The following is a 17500-nucleotide window of genomic DNA, read 5'->3' as shown; positions in this document are numbered from 1 at the left end:
TAACGGTTAAAGTGTCAGAGAATGGGTGGTGATTTTTTGACGTCCTCCCATGATCTGAAGTGAGCGTGCGTGTTTGTGTTGGTGAAAGTTTAAGAAATGTACAACTGTCGGTTCAGCTCTCTGGTGCTCCCTGCTGGCAGTATCACTATACTGTCCTCATGTTTCACAAAAATAGTTTTGAGAGACGTTGTCAGTTTTTGTATGTTGCTTAAATCCTCCAAAGCGGTTGGCATGTAAACATCAGGTCACGGTACGCCACGGTAGGCCACGGAGTCAATGAGCTCGAGTTGAAAAAGAAAAAGCTTACAGCACCTGGTATTCCCAGGCGGTCTCCCATCCAAGTACTAACCAGGCCCGACCCTGCTTAGCTTCCGAGTTCAGACGAGATCGGGCGTGTTCAGGGTGGTATGGCCGTAAGCAATTAGTGCAGGCGCAAAACCAGGTTTTATACAGTAGCACATAAGGAGTGAGAAAGCTGCTGAGGCTCGACGTTACACTTTTACAAAAACAATCATTAGTTAGATATAAACGGCAGTAATTGATTCAGTAGGACTCCTTATCCATGTAAACGATCATTGTGACATCTGAATTCATTAATTATCTGAAATACACTGCAGTGTGCGTGTGATGTTAAATGTTTGAACCAAGGTTAACGGTTAAAGTGTCAGAGAATGGGTGGTGATTTTTTGACGTCCTCCCATGATCTGAAGTGAGCGTGCGTGTTTGTGTTGGTGAAAGTTTAAGAAATGTACAAGCTGTCGGTTCAGCTCTCTGGTGCTCCCTGCTGGCAGTATCACTATACTGTCCTCATGTTTCACAAAAATAGTTTTGAGAGACGTTGTCAGTTTTTGTATGTTGCTTAAATCCTCCAAAGCGGTTGGCAGTAAACATCAGGTCACGGTACGCCACGGTAGGCCACGGAGGCAATGAGCTCGAGTTGAAAAAGAAAAAGCTTACAGCACCTGGTATTCCCAGGCGGTCTCCCATCCAAGTACTAACCAGGCCCGACCCTGCTTAGCTACCGAGATCAGACGAGATCGGGCATGTTCAGGGTGGTATGGCCGTAATGCAATAGTGCAGGCGCAAAACCAGGTTTTATACAGTAGCACATAAGGAGTGAGGAAGCTGCTTAGGCTCGACGTTACACTCTTACAAAAACAATCATTAGTTAGATATAAACGGCAGTAATTGATTCAGTAGGACTCCTTATCCATGTAAACCATCATTGTGACATCTGAATTCATTAATTATCTGAAATACACTGCGTGTGCGTGTGATGTTAAATGTTTGAACCAAGGTTAACGGTTAAAGTGTCAGAGAATGGGTGGTGATTTTTTGACGTCCTCCCATGATCTGAAGTGAGCGTGCGTGTTTGTGTTGGTGAAAGTTTAAGAAATGTACAACTGTCGGTTCAGCTCTCTGGTGCTCCCTGCTGGCAGTATCACTATACTGTCCTCATGTTTCACAAAAATAGTTTTGAGAGACGTTGTCAGTTTTTGTATGTTGCTTAAATCCTCCAAAGCGGTTGGCAGTAAACATCAGGTCACGGTACGCCACGGAGTCAATGAGCTCGAGTTGAAAAAGAAAATGCTTACAGCACCTGGTATTCCCAGGCGGTCTCCCATCCAAGTACTAACCAGGCCCGACCCTGCTTAGCTTCCGAGATCAGACGAGATCGGGCGTGTTCAGGGTGGTATGGCCGTAAACAATTAGTGCAGGCGCAAAACCAGGTTTTATACAGTAGCACATAAGGAGTGAGAAAGCTGCTGAGGCTCGACGTTACACTCTTACAAAAACAATCATTAGTTAGATATAAACGGCAGTAATTGATTCAGTAGGACTCCTTATCCATGTAAACGATCATTGTGACATCTGAATTCATTAATTATCTGAAATACACTGCGTGTGCGTGTGATGTTAAATGTTTGAACCAAGGTTAACGGTTAAAGTGTCAGAGAATGGGTGGTGATTTTTTGACGTCCTCCCATGATCTGAAGTGAGCGTGCGTGTTTGTGTTGGTGAAAGTTTAAGAAATGTACAACTGTCGGTTCAGCTCTCTGGTGCTCCCTGCTGGCAGTATCACTATACTGTCCTCATGTTTCACAAAAATAGTTTTGAGAGACGTTGTCAGTTTTTGTATGTTGCTTAAATCCTCCAAAGCGGTTGGCAGTAAACATCAGGTCACGGTACGCCACGGTAGGCCACGGAGGCAATGAGCTCGAGTTGAAAAAGAAAAAGCTTACAGCACCTGGTATTCCCAGGCGGTCTCCCATCCAAGTACTAACCAGGCCCGACCCTGCTTAGCTTCCGAGATCAGACGAGATCGGGCGTGTTCAGGGTGGTATGGCCGTAAGCAATTAGTGCAGGCGCAAAACCAGGTTTTATACAGTAGCACATAAGGAGTGAGAAAGCTGCTGAGGCTCGACGTTACACTCTTACAAAAACAATCATTAGTTAGATATAAACGGCAGTAATTGATTCAGTAGGACTCCTTATCCATGTAAACGATCATTGTGACATCTGAATTCATTAATTATCTGAAATACACTGCGTGTGCGTGTGATGTTAAATGTTTGAACCAAGGTTAACGGTTAAAGTGTCAGAGAATGGGTGGTGATTTTTTGACGTCCTCCCATGATCTGAAGTGAGCGTGCGTGTTTGTGTTGGTGAAAGTTTAAGAAATGTACAACTGTCGGTTCAGCTCTCTGGTGCTCCCTGCTGGCAGTATCACTATACTGTCCTCATGTTTCACAAAAATAGTTTTGAGAGACGTTGTCAGTTTTTGTATGTTGCTTGAATCCTCCAAAGCGGTTGGCAGTAAACATCAGGTCACGGTACGCCACGGAGTCAATGAGCTCGAGTTGAAAAAGAAAAAGCTTACAGCACCTGGTATTCCCAGGCGGTCTCCCATCAATGTACTAACCAGGCCCGACCCTGCTTAGCTTCCGAGATCAGACGAGATCGGGCGTGTTCAGGGTGGTATGGCCGTAAGCAATTAGTGCAGGCGCAAAACCAGGTTTTATACAGTAGCACATAAGGAGTGAGAAAGCTGCTGAGGCTCGACGTTACACTCTTACAAAAACAATCATTAGTTAGATATAAACGGCAGTAATTGATTCAGTAGGACTCCTTATCCATGTAAACGATCATTGTGACATCTGAATTCATTAATTATCTGAAATACACTGCGTGTGCGTGTGATGTTAATGTTTGAACCAAGGTTAACGGTTAAAGTGTCAGAGAATGGGTGGTGATTTTTTGACGTCCTCCCATGATCTGAAGTGAGCGTGCGTGTTTGTGTTGGTGAAAGTTTAAGAAATGTACAACTGTCGGTTCAGCTCTCTGGTGCTCCCTGCTGGCAGTATCACTATACTGTCCTCATGTTTCACAAAAATAGTTTTGAGAGACGTTGTCAGTTTTTGTATGTTGCTTAAATCCTCCAAAGCGGTTGGCATGTAAACATCAGGTCACGGTACGCCACGGTAGGCCACGGAGTCAATGAGCTCGAGTTGAAAAAGAACAAGCTTACAGCACCTGGTATTCCCAGGCGGTCTCCCATCCAAGTACTAACCAGGCCCGACCCTGCTTAGCTTCCGTAGTTCAGACGAGATCGGGCGTGTTCAGGGTGGTATGGACCGTAAGCAATTAGTGCAGGCGCAAAACCAGGTTTTATACAGTAGCACATAAGGAGTGAGAAAGCTGCTGAGGCTCGACGTTACACTTTTACAAAAACAATCATTAGTTAGATATAAACGGCAGTAATTGATTCAGTAGGACTCCTTATCCATGTAAACGATCATTGTGACATCTGAATTCATTAATTATCTGAAATACACTGCATGTGCGTGTGATGTTAAATGTTTGAACCAAGGTTAACGGTTAAAGTGTCAGAGAATGGGTGGTGATTTTTTGACGTCCTCCCATGATCTGAAGTGAGCGTGCGTGTTTGTGTTGGTGAAAGTTTAAGAAATGTACAACTGTCGGTTCAGCTCTCTGGTGCTCCCTGCTGGCAGTATCACTATACTGTCCTCATGTTTCACAAAAATAGTTTTGAGAGACGTTGTCAGTTTTTGTATGTTGCTTAAATCCTCCAAAGCGGTTGGTAGTAAACATCAGGTCACGGTACGCCACGGTAGGCCACGGAGTCAATGAGCTCGAGTTGAAAAAGAAAAAGCTTACAGCACCTGGTATACCCAGGCAGTCTCCCATCCAAGTACTAACCAAGCCCGACCCTGCTTAGCTTCCGAGTTCAGACGAGATCGGACGTGTTCAGGGTGGTATGGCCGTAAGCAATTAGTGCAGGAGCAAAACCAGGTTTTATACAGTAGCACATAAGGAGTGAGAAAGCTGCTGAGGCTCGACGTTACACTTTTACAAAAACAATCATTAGTTAGATATAAACGGCAGTAATTGATTCAGTAGGACTCCTTATCCATGTAAACGATCATTGTGACATCTGAATTCATTAATTATCTGAAATACACTGCGTGTGCGTGTGATGTTAAATGTTTGAACCAAGGTTAACGGTTAAAGTGTCAGAGAATGGGTGGTGATTTTTTGACGTCCTCCCATGATCTGAAGTGAGCGTGCGTGTTTGTGTTGGTGAAAGTTTAAGAAATGTACAACTGTCGGTTCAGCTCTCTGGTGCTCCCTGCTGGCAGTATCACTATACTGTCCTCATGTTTCACAAAAATAGTTTTGAGAGACGTTGTCAGTTTTTGTATGTTGCTTAAATCCTCCAAAGCGGTTGGCAGTAAACATCAGGTCACGGTACGCCACGGTAGGCCACGGAGTCAATGAGCTCGAGTTGAAAAAGAAAAAGCTTACAGCACCTGGTATTCCCAGGCAGGCTCCCATCCAAGTACTAACCAGGCCCGACCCTGCTTAGCTTCCGAGATTCAGACGAGATCGGGCGTGTTCAGGGTGGTATGGCCGTAAGCAATTAGTGCAGGCGCAAAACCAGGTTTTATACAGTAGCACATAAGGAGTGAGAAAGCTGCTGAGGCTCGACGTTACACTCTTACAAAAACAATCATTAGTTAGATATAAACGGCAGTAATTGATTCAGTAGGACTCCTTATCCATGTAAACGATCATTGTGACATCTGAATTCATTAATTATCTGAAATACACTGCGTGTGCGTGTGATGTTAAATGTTTGAACCAAGGTTAACGGTTAAAGTGTCAGAGAATGGGTGGTGATTTTTTGACGTCCTCCCATGATCTGAAGTGAGCGTGCGTGTTTGTGTTGGTGAAAGTTTAAGAAATGTACAACTGTCGGTTCAGCTCTCTGGTGCTCCCTGCTGGCAGTATCACTATACTGTCCTCATGTTTCACAAAAATAGTTTTGAGAGACGTTGTCAGTTTTTGTATGTTGCTTAAATCCTCCAAAGCGGTTGGCAGTAAACATCAGGTCACGGTACGCCACGGTAGGCCACGGAGGCAATGAGCTCGAGTTGAAAAAGAAAAAGCTTACAGCACCTGGTATTCCCAGGCGGTCTCCCATCCAAGTACTAACCAGGCCCGACCCTGCTTAGCTGCCGAGATCAGACGAGATCGGGCGTGTTCAGGGTGGTATGGCCGTAAGCAATTAGTGCAGGCGCAAAACTAGGTTTTATACAGAAGCACATAAGGAGTGAGAAAGCTGCTGAGGCTCGACGTTACACTCTTACAAAAACAATCATTAGTTAGATATAAACGGCAGTAATTGATTCAGTAGGACTCCTTATCCATGTAAACGATCATTGTGACATCTGAATTCATTAATTATCTGAAATACACTGCGTGTGCGTGTGATGTTAAATGTTTGAACCAAGGTTAACGGTTAAAGTGTCAGAGAATGGGTGGTGATTTTTTGACGTCCTCCCATGATCTGAAGTGAGCGTGCGTGTTTGTGTTGGTGAAAGTTTAAGAAATGTACAACTGTCGGTTCAGCTCTCTGGTGCTCCCTGCTGGCAGTATCACTATACTGTCCTCATGTTTCACAAAAATAGTTTTGAGAGACGTTGTCAGTTTTTGTATGTTGCTTAAATCCTCCAAAGCGGTTGGCAGTAAACATCAGGTCACGGTACGCCACGGAGTCAATGATCTCGAGTTGAAAAAGAAAAAGCTTACAGGACCTGGTATTCCCAGGCGGTCCCCCATCCAAGTACTAACCAGGCCCGACCCTGCTTAGTTTCCGAGATCAGACGAGATCGGGCGTGTTCAGGGTGGTATGGCCGTAAGCAATTAGTGCAGGCGCAAAACCAGGTTTTATACAGTAGCACATAAGGAGTGAGAAAGCTGCTGAGGCTCGACGTTACACTCTTACAAAAACAATCATTAGTTAGATATAAACGGCAGTAATTGATTCAGTAGGACTCCTTATCCATGTAAACGATCATTGTGACATCTGAATTCATTAATTATCTGAAATACACTGCGTGTGCGTGTGATGTTAAATGTTTGAACCAAGGTTAACGGTTAAAGTGTCAGAGAATGGGTGGTGATTTTTTGACGTCCTCCCATGATCTGAAGTGAGCGTGCGTGTTTGTGTTGGTGAAAGTTTAAGAAATGTACAACTGTCGGTTCAGCTCTCTGGTGCTCCCTGCTGGCAGTATCACTATACTGTCCTCATGTTTCACAAAAATAGTTTTGAGAGACGTTGTCAGTTTTTGTATGTTGCTTAAATCCTCCAAAGCGGTTGGCAGTAAACATCAGGTCACGGTACGCCACGGTAGGCCACGGAGGCAATGAGCTCGAGTTGAAAAAGAAAAAGATACAGCACCTGGTATTCCCAGGCGGCCTCCCATCCAAGTACTAACCAGGCCCGACCCTGCTTAGCTTCCGAGATCAGACGAGATCGGGCGTGTTCAGGGTGGTATGGCCGTAAGGAATTAGTGTGGGCGCAAAACCAGGTTTTATACAGTAGCACATAAGGAGTGAGAAAGCTGCTGAGGCTCGACGTTACACTCTTACAAAAACAATCATTAGTTAGATATAAACGGCAGTAATTGATTCAGTAGGACTCCTTATCCATGTAAACGATCATTGTGACATCTGAATTCATTAATTATCTGAAATACACTGCGTGTGCGTGTGATGTTAAATGTTTGAACCAAGGTTAACGGTTAAAGTGTCAGAGAATGGGTGGTGATTTTTTGACGTCCTCCCATGATCTGAAGTGAGCGTGCGTGTTTGTGTTGGTGAAAGTTTAAGAAATGTACAACTGTCGGTTCAGCTCTCTGGTGCTCCCTGCTGGCAGTATCACTATACTGTCCTCATGTTTCACAAAAATAGTTTTGAGAGACGTTGTCAGTTTTTGTATGTTGCTTAAATCCTCCAAAGCGGTTGGCAGTAAACATCAGGTCATGGTACGCCACGGTAGGCCACGGAGTCAATGAGCTCGAGTTGAAAAAGAAAAAGCTTACAGCACCTGGTATTCCCAGGCGGTCTCCCATCCAAGTACTAACCAGGCCCGACCCTGCTTAGCTTCCGAGATCAGACGAGATCGGGCGTGTCCAGGGTGGTATGGCCGTAATCAATTAGTGCAGGCGCAAAACCAGGTTTTATACAGTAGCACATAAGGAGTGAGAAAGCTGCTGAGGCTCGACGTTACACTTTTACAAAAACAATCATTAGTTAGATATAAACGGCAGTAATTGATTCAGTAGGACTCCTTATCCATGTAAACGATCATTGTGACATCTGAATTCATTAATTATCTGAAATACACTGCGTGTGCGTGTGATGTTAAATGTTTGAACCAAGGTTAACGGTTAAAGTGTCAGAGAATGGGTGGTGATTTTTTGACGTCCTCCCATGATCTGAAGTGAGCGTGCGTGTTTGTGTTGGTGAAAGTTTAAGAAATGTACAACTGTCGTTTCAGCTCTCTGGTGCTCCCTGCTGGCAGTATCACTATACTGTCCTCATGTTTCACAAAAATAGTTTTGAGAGACGTTGTCAGTTTTTGTATGTTGCTTAAATCCTCCAAAGCGGTTGGCAGTAAACATCAGGTCACGGTACGCCACGGTAGGCCACGGAGGCAATGAGCTCGAGTTGAAAAAGAAAAAGCTTACAGCACCTGGTATTCCCAGGCGGTCTCCCATCCAAGTACTAACCAGGCCCGACCCTGCTTAGCTTCCGAGATCAGACGAGATCGGGCGTGTTCAGGGTGGTATGGCCGTAATCAATTAGTGCAGGCGCAAAACCAGGTTTTATACAGTAGCACATAAGGAGTGAGAAAGCTGCTGAGGCTCGACGTTACACTCTTACAAAAACAATCATTAGTTAGATATAAACGGCAGTAATTGATTCAGTAGGACTCCTTATCCATGTAAACGATCATTGTGACATCTGATTTCATTAATTATCTGAAATACACTGCGTGTGCGTGTGATGTTAAATGTTTGAACCAAGGTTAACGGTTAAAGTGTCAGAGAATGGGTGGTGATTTTTTGACGTCCTCCCATGATCTGAGGGGTGTTCCACGAACGGAGGTTTAACAAACACAGAGTTAACGCTGAACTCTAGGTTGATTGACCCTGTGCCGACCAACCCAGAGTTTTCGGTTCCACAGCAGCGGTTATGCATTAGTTCAATCAACTCGGGGTTGGTTAACACAGGGTTGTGCGCGTCCACGCCAAACTTAAAAAGACGTGATGTATGGATCATGGAAACCCTGATCGATATGGCAAAACGGGCCGCTAATTTCAATGAAATGGAACTCTAGGTTCTCCTGGAGAGCTATGACGAGGAGAAGGACATTATCACAAGAAAAGGGAACGCTAAAACCTCTGGAACCCGGAGAACCAAAGCCTGGCAGCGGATCGCTGACCGCGTAAATGCGTTAGTTACACGTCAAAAGCATGATCCTTAACATTTGAGCCATGAATATATAAATATCCCAGTTAAGCATTCTTAAAGATCCTACCACATAACCCCTTTCTTCTAAAACAATATGTAGCCTACTCCGATTGCTTCCAAGCTGTCAGAGGATCAAGTATAAAAATGAAGTATAAAAAACATACAAACTGGTAAGCTTTTCCCACCATCGTATTGGTATAAATTTAAATAAGCCATTTGTTTAAGCCAATCGTGAAAAGGCCGACAGTCGGCAGACTGGATCTGGCCCTCAAATTGTCTTGACCCCGGTGGAGGAGCTGTTAATAAACATAAATTCAGGGCGCCCTGGCATGGAGGGGGTACCTGGAGGTACCTACCACCTCAGAGAGTCATGGGCCATACCCCACACTGGTTGAATGTAGGTTTTTGTGTTTTCTTGCATTTTCGATTTTTTTTGCCTTCGAAGTAACACATGCAAACCGTGTGCTTGCCACAGCGCATACTATTCCAAATGTTTCTTTTTTTGGTAACTGGGTAGAAAACCTAAAAGTGACAATTCATCGACTTCACAGATCAAGATGGATCAGTGCTTGTAATGAAGCCGCCGGCTACGATCGAACATTCTCCAGTGGATGCAAGTCCGTTGGGACTATTTTATACATTATGTTGTAAATGCCTCTCGGCATAGTACTCAGACAATATTGCTCTTTGTATGATAGGAGGCCGATACAAATCTTTGATGGGTCATCTGAAACGACTGTGATGTGCTCAGCATCTCCAGCATTATAGCCATTATAGCCTATAGATAAAACTACCATTTGAAAAACCCGGAGGGCTACGCAAATAGTCTGGAGTGAACTGAAGCCAGGTCCTCGATTGGTAGTGTTGGCTATGTAAGGCTATTTAAATATATTAAAGATTTGCGCGAGAATCTATCTCTCCACTCCAGCAAAAAGTCATCCAATATGCCAAGATGTCGAGCCGTGGTCTTATCAATCGCTCCCGGTGGATTGCACGTATAATTTGCGCTCTGATATCGGCAGTTCTCTCATCAAAAGGGCATGCCATTGTGAACACATGAAATCTGCGGTGAACGCCGGTGGAAATACCCAAAACCGGGTTATGTTTCAAACTTAACCTGCGCAAAACCTGGTCCGACCAGGTTTGATTCAGAGCATATGTTGCTATAGCAACTAACATACCGTGATCCTTTTGGAACGGAAAACCTAGGGTTACAGCAAACCCTGGGTTAACTTACCCGGTTATGTGATAAAACCGGCTTTGTGGAACACCCCACTGAAGTGAGCGTGCGTGTTTGTGTTGGTGAAAGTTTAAGAAATGTACAACTGTCGTTTCAGCTCTCTGGTGCTCCCTGCTGGCAGTATCACTATACTGTCCTCATGTTTCACAAAAATAGTTTTGAGAGACGTTGTCAGTTTTTGTATGTTGCTTAAATCCTCCAAAGCGGTTGGCAGTAAACATCAGGTCACAGTAGGCCACGGAGGCAATGAGCTCGAGTTGAAAAAGAAAAAGCTTACAGCACCTGGAATTCCCAGGCGGTCTCCCATCCAAGTACTAACCAGGCCCGACCCTGCTTAGCTTCCGAGATCAGACGAGATCGGGCGTGTTCAGGGTGGTATGGCCGTAAGCAATTAGTGCAGGCGCAAAACCAGGTTTTATACAGTAGCACATAAGGAGTGAGAAAGCTGCTGAGGCTCGACGTTACACTTTTACAAAAACAATCATTAGTTAGATATAAACGGCAGTAATTGATTCAGTAGGACTCCTTATCCATGTAAACGATCATTGTGACATCTGAATTCATTAATTATCTGAAATACACTGCATGTGCGTGTGATGTTAAATGTTTGAACCAAGGTTAACGGTTAAAGTGTCAGAGAATGGGTGGTGATTTTTTGACGTCCTCCCATGATCTGAAGTGAGCGTGCGTGTTTGTGTAGGTGAAAGTTTAAGAAATGTACAGCTGTCGGTTCAGCTCTCTGGTGCTCCCTGCTGGCAGTATCACTATACTGTCCTCATGTTTCACAAAAACAGTTTTGAGAGACGTTGTCAGTTTTTGTATGTTGCTTAAATCCTCCAAAGCGGTTGGCAGTAAACATCAGGTCACGGTACGCCACGGTAGGCCACGGAGGCAATGAGCTCGAGTTGAAAAAGAAAAAGCTTACAGCCCCTGGTATTCCCAGGCGGTCTCCCATCCAAGTACTAACCAGGCCCGACCGTGCTTAGCTTCCGAAATCAGACGAGATCGGGCGTGTTCAGGGTGGAATGGCCGTAAGCAATTAGTGCAGGCGCAAAACCAGGTTTTATACAGTAGCACATAAGGAGTGAGAAAGCTGCTGAGGCTCGACGTTACACTTTTACAAAAACAATCATTAGTTAGATATAAACGGCAGTAATTGATTCAGTAGGACTCCTTATCCATGTAAACGATCATTGTGACATCTGAATTCATTAATTATCTGAAATACACTGCGTGTGCGTGTGACGTTAAATGTTTGAACCAAGGTTAACGGTTAAAGTGTCAGAGAATGGGTGGTGATTTTTTGACGTCCTCCCATGATCTGAAGTGAGCGTGCGTGTTTCTGTTGGTGAAAGTTTAAGAAATGTACAACTGTCGGTTCAGCTCTCTGGTGCTCCCTGCTGGCAGTATCACTATACTGTCCTCATGTTTCACAAAAATAGTTTTGAGAGACGTTGTCAGTTTTTGTATGTTGCTTAAATCCTCCAAAGCGGTTGGCAGTAAACATCAGGTCACGGTACGCCACGGAGTCAATGAGCTCGAGTTGAAAAAGAAAAAGCTTACAGCACCTGGTATTCCCAGGCGGTCCCCCATCCAAGTACTAACCAGGCCCGACCCTGCTTAGTTTCCGAGATCAGACGAGATCGGGCGTGTTCAGGGTGGTATGGCCGTAAGCAATTAGTGCAGGCGCAAAACCAGGTTTTATACAGTAGCACATAAGGAGTGAGAAAGCTGCTGAGGCTCGACGTTACACTCTTACAAAAACAATCATTAGTTAGATATAAACGGCAGTAATTGATTCAGTAGGACTCCTTATCCATGTAAACGATCATTGTGACATCTGAATTCATTAATTATCTGAAATACACTGCGTGTGCGTGTGATGTTAAATGTTTGAACCAAGGTTAGCGGTTAAAGTGTCAGAGAATGGGTGGTGATTTTTTGACGTCCTCCCATGATCTGAAGTGAGCGTGCGTGTTTGTGTTGGTGAAAGTTTAAGAAATGTACAACTGTCGGTTCAGCTCTCTGGTGCTCCCTGCTGGCAGTATCACTATACTGTCCTCATGTTTCACAAAAATAGTTTTGAGAGACGTTGTCAGTTTTTGTATGTTGCTTAAATCCTCCAAAGCGGTTGGCAGTAAACATCAGGTCACGGTACGCCACGGAGTCAATGAGCTCGAGTTGAAAAAGAAAAAGCTTACTGCACCTGGTATTCCCAGGCGGTCTCCCATCCAAGTACTAACCAGGCCCGACCCTGCTTAGCTTCCGAGATCAGACGAGATCGGGCGTGTTCAGGGTGGTATGGCCGTAAGCAATTAGTGCAGGCGCAAAACCAGGTTTTATACAGTAGCACATAAGGAGTGAGAAAGCTGCTGAGGCTCGACGTTACACTCTTACAAAAACAATCATTAGTTAGATATAAACGGCAGTAATTGATTCAGTAGGACTCCTTATCCATGTAAACGATCATTGTGACATCTGAATTCATTAATTATCTGAAATACACTGCGTGTGCGTGTGATGTTAAATGTTTGAACCAAGGTTAACGGCTAAAGTGTCAGAGAATGGGTGGTGATTTTTTGACGTCCTCCCATGATCTGAAGTGAGCGTGCGTGTTTGTGTTGGTGAAAGTTTAAGAAATGTACAACTGTCGGTTCAGCTCTCTGGTGCTCCCTGCTGGCAGTATCACTATACTGTCCTCATGTTTCACAAAAATAGTTTTGAGAGACGTTGTCAGTTTTTGTATGTTGCTTAAATCCTCCAAAGCGGTTGGTAGTAAACATCAGGTCACGGTACGCCACGGTAGGCCACGGAGTCAATGAGCTCGAGTTGAAAAAGAAAAAGCTTACATCACCTGGTATTCCCAGGCGGTCTCCCATCCAAGTACTAACCAGGCCCGACCCTGTTTAGCTTCCGAGTTCAGACGAGATCGGGCGTGTTCAGTGTGGTATGGCCGTAAGCAATTAGTATAGGCGCAAAACCAGGTTTTATACAGTAGCACATAAGGAGTGAGAAAGCTGTTGAGGCTCGACGTTACACTTTTACAAAAACAATCATTAGTTAGATATAAACGGCAGTAATTGATTCAGTAGGACTCCTTATCCATGTAAACGATCATTGTGACATCTGAATTCATTAATTATCTGAAATACACTGCGTGTGCGTGTGATGTTAAATGTTTGAACCAAGGTTAACGGTTAAAGTGTCAGAGAATGGGTGGTGATTTTTTGACGTCCTCCCATGATCTGAAGTGAGCGTGCGTGTTTGTGTTGGTGAAAGTTTAAGAAATGTACAACTGTCGGTTCAGCTCTCTGGTGCTCCCTGCTGGCAGTATCACTATACTGTCCTCATGTTTCACAAAAATAGTTTTGAGAGACGTTGTCAGTTTTTGTATGTTGCTTAAATCCTCCAAAGCGGTTGGTAGTAAACATCAGGTCCCGGTACGCCACGGTAGGCCACGGAGTCAATGAGCTCGAGTTGAAAAAGAAAAAGCTTACAGCACCTGGTATTCCCAGGCGGTCCCCCATCCAAGTACTAACCAGGCCCGACCCTGCTTAGTTTCCGAGATCAGACGAGATCGGGCGTGTTCAGGGTGGTATGGCCGTAAGCAATTAGTACAGGCGCAAAACAAGGTTTTATACAGTAGCACATAAGGAGTGAGAAAGCTGCTGAGGCTCGACGTTACACTTTTACAAAAACAATCATTAGTTAGATATAAACGGCAGTAATTGATTCAGTAGGACTCCTTATCCATGTAAACGATCATTGTGACATCTGAATTCATTAATTATCTGAAATACACTGCGTGTGCGTGTGATGTTAAATGTTTGAACCAAGGTTAACGGTTAAAGTGTCAGAGAATGGGTGGTGATTTTTTGACGTCCTCCCATGATCTGAAGTGAGCGTGCGTGTTTGTGTTGGTGAAAGTTTAAGAAATGTACAACTGTCGGTTCAGCTCTCTGGTGCTCCCTGCTGGTAGTATCACTATACTGTCCTCATGTTTCACAAAAATAGTTTTGAGAGACGTTGTCAGTTTTTGTATGTTGCTTAAATCCTCCAAAGCGGTTGGCAGTAAACATCAGGTCACGGTACGCCACGGTGGGCCACGGAGGCAATGAGCTCGAGTTGAAAAAGAAAAAGCTTACAGCACCTGGTATTCCCAGGCTGTCTCCCATCCAAGTACTAACCAGGCCCGACCCTGCTTAACTTCCGAGATCAGACGAGATCGGGCTTATTCAGGGTGGTATGGCCGTAAGCAATTAGTGCAGGTGCAAAACTAGGTTTTATACAGTAGCACATAAGGAGTGAGAAAGCTGCTGAGGCTCGACGTTACACTCTTACAAAAACAATCATTAGTTAGATATAAACGGCAGTAATTGATTCAGTAGGACTCCTTATCCATGTAAACGATCATTGTGACATCTGAATTCATTAATTATCTGAAATACACTGCGTGTGCGTGTGATGTTAAATGTTTGAACCAAGGTTAACGGCTAAAGTGTCAGAGAATGGGTGGTGATTTTTTGACGTCCTCCCATGATCTGAAGTGAGCGTGCGTGTTTGTGTTGGTGAAAGTTTAAGAAATGTACAACTGTCGGTTCAGCTCTCTGGTGCTCCCTGCTGGCAGTATCACTATACTGTCCTCATGTTTCACAAAAATAGTTTTGAGAGACGTTGTCAGTTTTTGTATGTTGCTTAAATCCTCCAAAGCGGTTGGTAGTAAACATCAGGTCACGGTACGCCACGGTAGGCCACGGAGTCAATGAGCTCGAGTTGAAAAAGAAAAAGCTTACAGCACCTGGTATACCCAGGCAGTCTCCCATCCAAGTACTAACCAAGCCCGACCCTGCTTAGCTTCCGAGTTCAGACGAGATCGTACGTGTTCAGGGTGGTATGGCCGTAAGCAATTAGTGCAGAAGCAAAACCAGGTTTTATACAGTAGCACATAAGGAGTGAGAAAGCTGCTGAGGCTCGACGTTACACTTTTACAAAAACAATCATTAGTTAGATATAAACGGCAGTAATTGATTCAGTAGGACTCCTTATCCATGTAAACGATCATTGTGACATCTGAATTCATTAATTATCTGAAATACACTGCGTGTGCGTGTGATGTTAAATGTTTGAACCAAGGTTAACGGTTAAAGTGTCAGAGAATGGGTGGTGATTTTTTGACGTCCTCCCATGATCTGAAGTGAGCGTGCGTGTTTGTGTTGGTGAAAGTTTAAGAAATGTACAACTGTCGGTTCAGCTCTCTGGTGCTCCCTGCTGGCAGTATCACTATACTGTCCTCATGGCTGTTTCCCAATGTCAAGGAAGCATGCTCAACGGCCGCCCTTTTAAGGACGCTACGTCATCGAACGCCGACAAGCACTGTTCCAATGTTGAGGACACTCGAAATACGCCCCCTTTTCGGGTCCTTCGTTTTTGAGAATTCCGAGATTTTTCAAGGATGCATCGCTGCATCCTAGACGAGCCAAAACTACCCACAATCCTCTGCGTTCACTGGGCGGGTTCTTGAAAATGACAGAGAAGTACACGTTCAAACGAAGTGAAGTTATATTAGTTTTCAGAAATATTTTGTGCCGTATTGCTTTTTATAGATTCATCATGTTAATGCAAATAATCAAGCCTAAAGGCCTGTGCCACTTTTCAAACGTTTTTGCAACTTAATGATACGTTGCTATATTTTGCATGGACGTAGCTGGTGTTAAACACCACTGTCACCAATGTCAATTTACTCTCTCACAAGATTACATTATTTATGTATACCTATTTATGTTTTACGTTTTTTTTAGGGTCAGCCCAGCAAACGGAGGCTTTTGTGCGCCTTAGGGTGGCGCACAAACATTTGTTTGCCGGTGGAAGGGATAGTGCCACTATCCAATGTTGTAAAATTAATGCACAACCGATCATTTGCAATGTTTGTAATTTTGAATGAACGTATATAATTGTATTTTATATGATATACTTATGTGTTCAAAGCACTGGTAGATTGTAGGCATATATGAATGAATGAATCAGATCATATATCCAAATAAATACACGTTTATCATCTCTTTCTTTGTCTTTTTCCCCCTGCATAATAGTAATCAACCATACTGTAAATGTGATGCATGAATTAAGTTCTCAGACAATTTCACTTAGTTTTATAAAAATTGAATGGATTTTCCTTTTAATAAAGACAATTCGATCAACCACAACAAAGCTTTTGTGACTTCCCCAAAGAGGCTCCATGCGAAGGAGAAATGACCGCATTCATAACAGACAAAAGTCAAATAAATATCGATCAGCTTGATTGCTGCCATGTTTTATTCATAAGCGCACATGTGTTTACAAGCGGACACGCAGTATTAAAAAGCGGAAGCGCTTCCACACTACCAAGTCGTTCCCAAAGTCAGACGTTACAAACGCTAGGAAGCACTCGAGCTAGCACTCTAGTCTCATCTCCATAGGACGCGACTAGCAAGGACGCGTCCTAGCAAGGCTGCAGCCTTCACTTTGGGAAACAGCCCATGTTTCACAAAAATAGTTTTGAGAGACGTTGTCAGTTTTTGTATGTTGCTTAAATCCTCCAAAGCGGTTGGCAGTAAACATCAGGTCACGGTACGCCACGGTAGGCCACGGAGTCAATGAGCTCGAGTTGAAAAAGAAAGAACTTACAGCACCTGGTATTCCCTGGCGGTCTCCCATCCAAGTACTAACCAGGCCCGACCCTGCTTAGCTTCCGAGATCAGACGAGATCGGGCGTGTTCAGGGTGGTATGGCCGTAAGCAATTATTGCAGGCGCAAAACCAGGTTTTATACAGTAGCACATAAGGAGTGAGAAAGCTGCTGAGGCTCGACGTTACACTTTTACAAAAACAATCATTAGTAAGATATAAACGGCAGTAATTGATTCAGTAGGACTCCTTATCCATGTAAACGATCATTGTGACATCTGAATTCATTAATTATCTGAAATACACAAAAACAATCATTAGTTAGATATAAACGGCAGTAATTGATTCAGTAGGACTCCTTATCCATGTAAACGATCATTGTGACATCTGAATTCATTAATTATCTGAAATACACTGCGTGTGCGTGTGATGTTAAATGTTTGAACCAAGGTTAACGGTTAAAGTGTCAGAGAATGGGTGGTGATTTTTTTACGTCCTCCCATGATCTGAAGTGAGCGTGCGTGTTTGTGTTGGTGAAAGATTAAGAAATGTACAACTGTCGGTTCAGCTCTCTGGTGCTCCCTGCTGGCAGTATCACTATACTGTCCTCATGTTTCACAAAAATAATTTTGAGAGACGTTGTCAGTTTTTGTATGTTGCTTAAATCCTCCAAAGCGGTTGGCAGTAAACATCAGGTCACGGTACGCCACGGAGTCAATGAGCTCGAGTTGAAAAAGCTTACAGCACCTGGTAT

At 43.9% G+C, this 17500-nt stretch overlaps 23 non-coding genes across 23 annotated transcripts in view; all 23 read right to left on the bottom strand.

Moving 5' to 3' along the window:
- Positions 1–300: 300 nt before the first annotated feature.
- LOC130399804 (5S ribosomal RNA) lies at positions 301–419 on the bottom strand. The gene has a single exon (XR_008902302.1). It is a non-coding gene; the product is annotated as a 5S ribosomal RNA (ribosomal RNA).
- Positions 420–950: 531 nt separating this feature from the next.
- On the bottom strand, positions 951–1069 carry LOC130394998 (5S ribosomal RNA). Its single transcript, XR_008898103.1, has one exon. It is a non-coding gene; the product is annotated as a 5S ribosomal RNA (ribosomal RNA).
- Positions 1070–1588: 519 nt separating this feature from the next.
- Positions 1589–1707, bottom strand: LOC130399899 (5S ribosomal RNA). The gene has a single exon (XR_008902392.1). It is a non-coding gene; the product is annotated as a 5S ribosomal RNA (ribosomal RNA).
- A 529-nt stretch (positions 1708–2236) lies between these two features.
- On the bottom strand, positions 2237–2355 carry LOC130398577 (5S ribosomal RNA). The gene has a single exon (XR_008901141.1). It is a non-coding gene; the product is annotated as a 5S ribosomal RNA (ribosomal RNA).
- Positions 2356–2874: 519 nt separating this feature from the next.
- LOC130400607 (5S ribosomal RNA) lies at positions 2875–2993 on the bottom strand. The gene has a single exon (XR_008903085.1). It is a non-coding gene; the product is annotated as a 5S ribosomal RNA (ribosomal RNA).
- A 529-nt stretch (positions 2994–3522) lies between these two features.
- On the bottom strand, positions 3523–3643 carry LOC130395490 (5S ribosomal RNA). The gene has a single exon (XR_008898541.1). It is a non-coding gene; the product is annotated as a 5S ribosomal RNA (ribosomal RNA).
- A 529-nt stretch (positions 3644–4172) lies between these two features.
- LOC130395125 (5S ribosomal RNA) lies at positions 4173–4291 on the bottom strand. The gene has a single exon (XR_008898217.1). It is a non-coding gene; the product is annotated as a 5S ribosomal RNA (ribosomal RNA).
- Positions 4292–4820: 529 nt separating this feature from the next.
- Positions 4821–4940, bottom strand: LOC130395059 (5S ribosomal RNA). The gene has a single exon (XR_008898158.1). It is a non-coding gene; the product is annotated as a 5S ribosomal RNA (ribosomal RNA).
- A 529-nt stretch (positions 4941–5469) lies between these two features.
- LOC130399782 (5S ribosomal RNA) lies at positions 5470–5588 on the bottom strand. The gene has a single exon (XR_008902281.1). It is a non-coding gene; the product is annotated as a 5S ribosomal RNA (ribosomal RNA).
- Positions 5589–6107: 519 nt separating this feature from the next.
- On the bottom strand, positions 6108–6226 carry LOC130394828 (5S ribosomal RNA). Its single transcript, XR_008897948.1, has one exon. It is a non-coding gene; the product is annotated as a 5S ribosomal RNA (ribosomal RNA).
- Positions 6227–6754: 528 nt separating this feature from the next.
- Positions 6755–6873, bottom strand: LOC130395403 (5S ribosomal RNA). The gene has a single exon (XR_008898462.1). It is a non-coding gene; the product is annotated as a 5S ribosomal RNA (ribosomal RNA).
- A 529-nt stretch (positions 6874–7402) lies between these two features.
- Positions 7403–7521, bottom strand: LOC130400115 (5S ribosomal RNA). The gene has a single exon (XR_008902595.1). It is a non-coding gene; the product is annotated as a 5S ribosomal RNA (ribosomal RNA).
- A 529-nt stretch (positions 7522–8050) lies between these two features.
- LOC130400097 (5S ribosomal RNA) lies at positions 8051–8169 on the bottom strand. The gene has a single exon (XR_008902579.1). It is a non-coding gene; the product is annotated as a 5S ribosomal RNA (ribosomal RNA).
- Positions 8170–10354: 2185 nt separating this feature from the next.
- On the bottom strand, positions 10355–10473 carry LOC130399500 (5S ribosomal RNA). The gene has a single exon (XR_008902008.1). It is a non-coding gene; the product is annotated as a 5S ribosomal RNA (ribosomal RNA).
- A 529-nt stretch (positions 10474–11002) lies between these two features.
- LOC130395324 (5S ribosomal RNA) lies at positions 11003–11121 on the bottom strand. Its single transcript, XR_008898394.1, has one exon. It is a non-coding gene; the product is annotated as a 5S ribosomal RNA (ribosomal RNA).
- A 519-nt stretch (positions 11122–11640) lies between these two features.
- LOC130400669 (5S ribosomal RNA) lies at positions 11641–11759 on the bottom strand. Its single transcript, XR_008903147.1, has one exon. It is a non-coding gene; the product is annotated as a 5S ribosomal RNA (ribosomal RNA).
- A 519-nt stretch (positions 11760–12278) lies between these two features.
- LOC130400415 (5S ribosomal RNA) lies at positions 12279–12397 on the bottom strand. Its single transcript, XR_008902895.1, has one exon. It is a non-coding gene; the product is annotated as a 5S ribosomal RNA (ribosomal RNA).
- Positions 12398–12926: 529 nt separating this feature from the next.
- LOC130394465 (5S ribosomal RNA) lies at positions 12927–13045 on the bottom strand. Its single transcript, XR_008897620.1, has one exon. It is a non-coding gene; the product is annotated as a 5S ribosomal RNA (ribosomal RNA).
- Positions 13046–13574: 529 nt separating this feature from the next.
- On the bottom strand, positions 13575–13693 carry LOC130400668 (5S ribosomal RNA). Its single transcript, XR_008903146.1, has one exon. It is a non-coding gene; the product is annotated as a 5S ribosomal RNA (ribosomal RNA).
- A 529-nt stretch (positions 13694–14222) lies between these two features.
- Positions 14223–14341, bottom strand: LOC130394580 (5S ribosomal RNA). Its single transcript, XR_008897725.1, has one exon. It is a non-coding gene; the product is annotated as a 5S ribosomal RNA (ribosomal RNA).
- A 529-nt stretch (positions 14342–14870) lies between these two features.
- On the bottom strand, positions 14871–14989 carry LOC130395673 (5S ribosomal RNA). Its single transcript, XR_008898701.1, has one exon. It is a non-coding gene; the product is annotated as a 5S ribosomal RNA (ribosomal RNA).
- A 1751-nt stretch (positions 14990–16740) lies between these two features.
- LOC130400458 (5S ribosomal RNA) lies at positions 16741–16859 on the bottom strand. The gene has a single exon (XR_008902941.1). It is a non-coding gene; the product is annotated as a 5S ribosomal RNA (ribosomal RNA).
- A 622-nt stretch (positions 16860–17481) lies between these two features.
- The window catches only part of LOC130400252 (5S ribosomal RNA), a 119-nt gene continuing 100 nt past the window's right edge, over positions 17482–17500 (bottom strand). The window contains exon 1 of the ribosomal RNA XR_008902728.1: positions 17482–17500. This exon is cut by the window's right edge and continues 100 nt beyond it. This is a non-coding gene — a ribosomal RNA (5S ribosomal RNA).

Source organism: Gadus chalcogrammus, chromosome 12, assembly GCF_026213295.1.
Source record: "Gadus chalcogrammus isolate NIFS_2021 chromosome 12, NIFS_Gcha_1.0, whole genome shotgun sequence".
Lineage (NCBI taxonomy): Eukaryota > Metazoa > Chordata > Actinopteri > Gadiformes > Gadidae > Gadus > Gadus chalcogrammus.
Note: the sequence above shows the minus strand (reverse complement) of the source record. Positions and strands in the feature narration are given on the sequence as shown.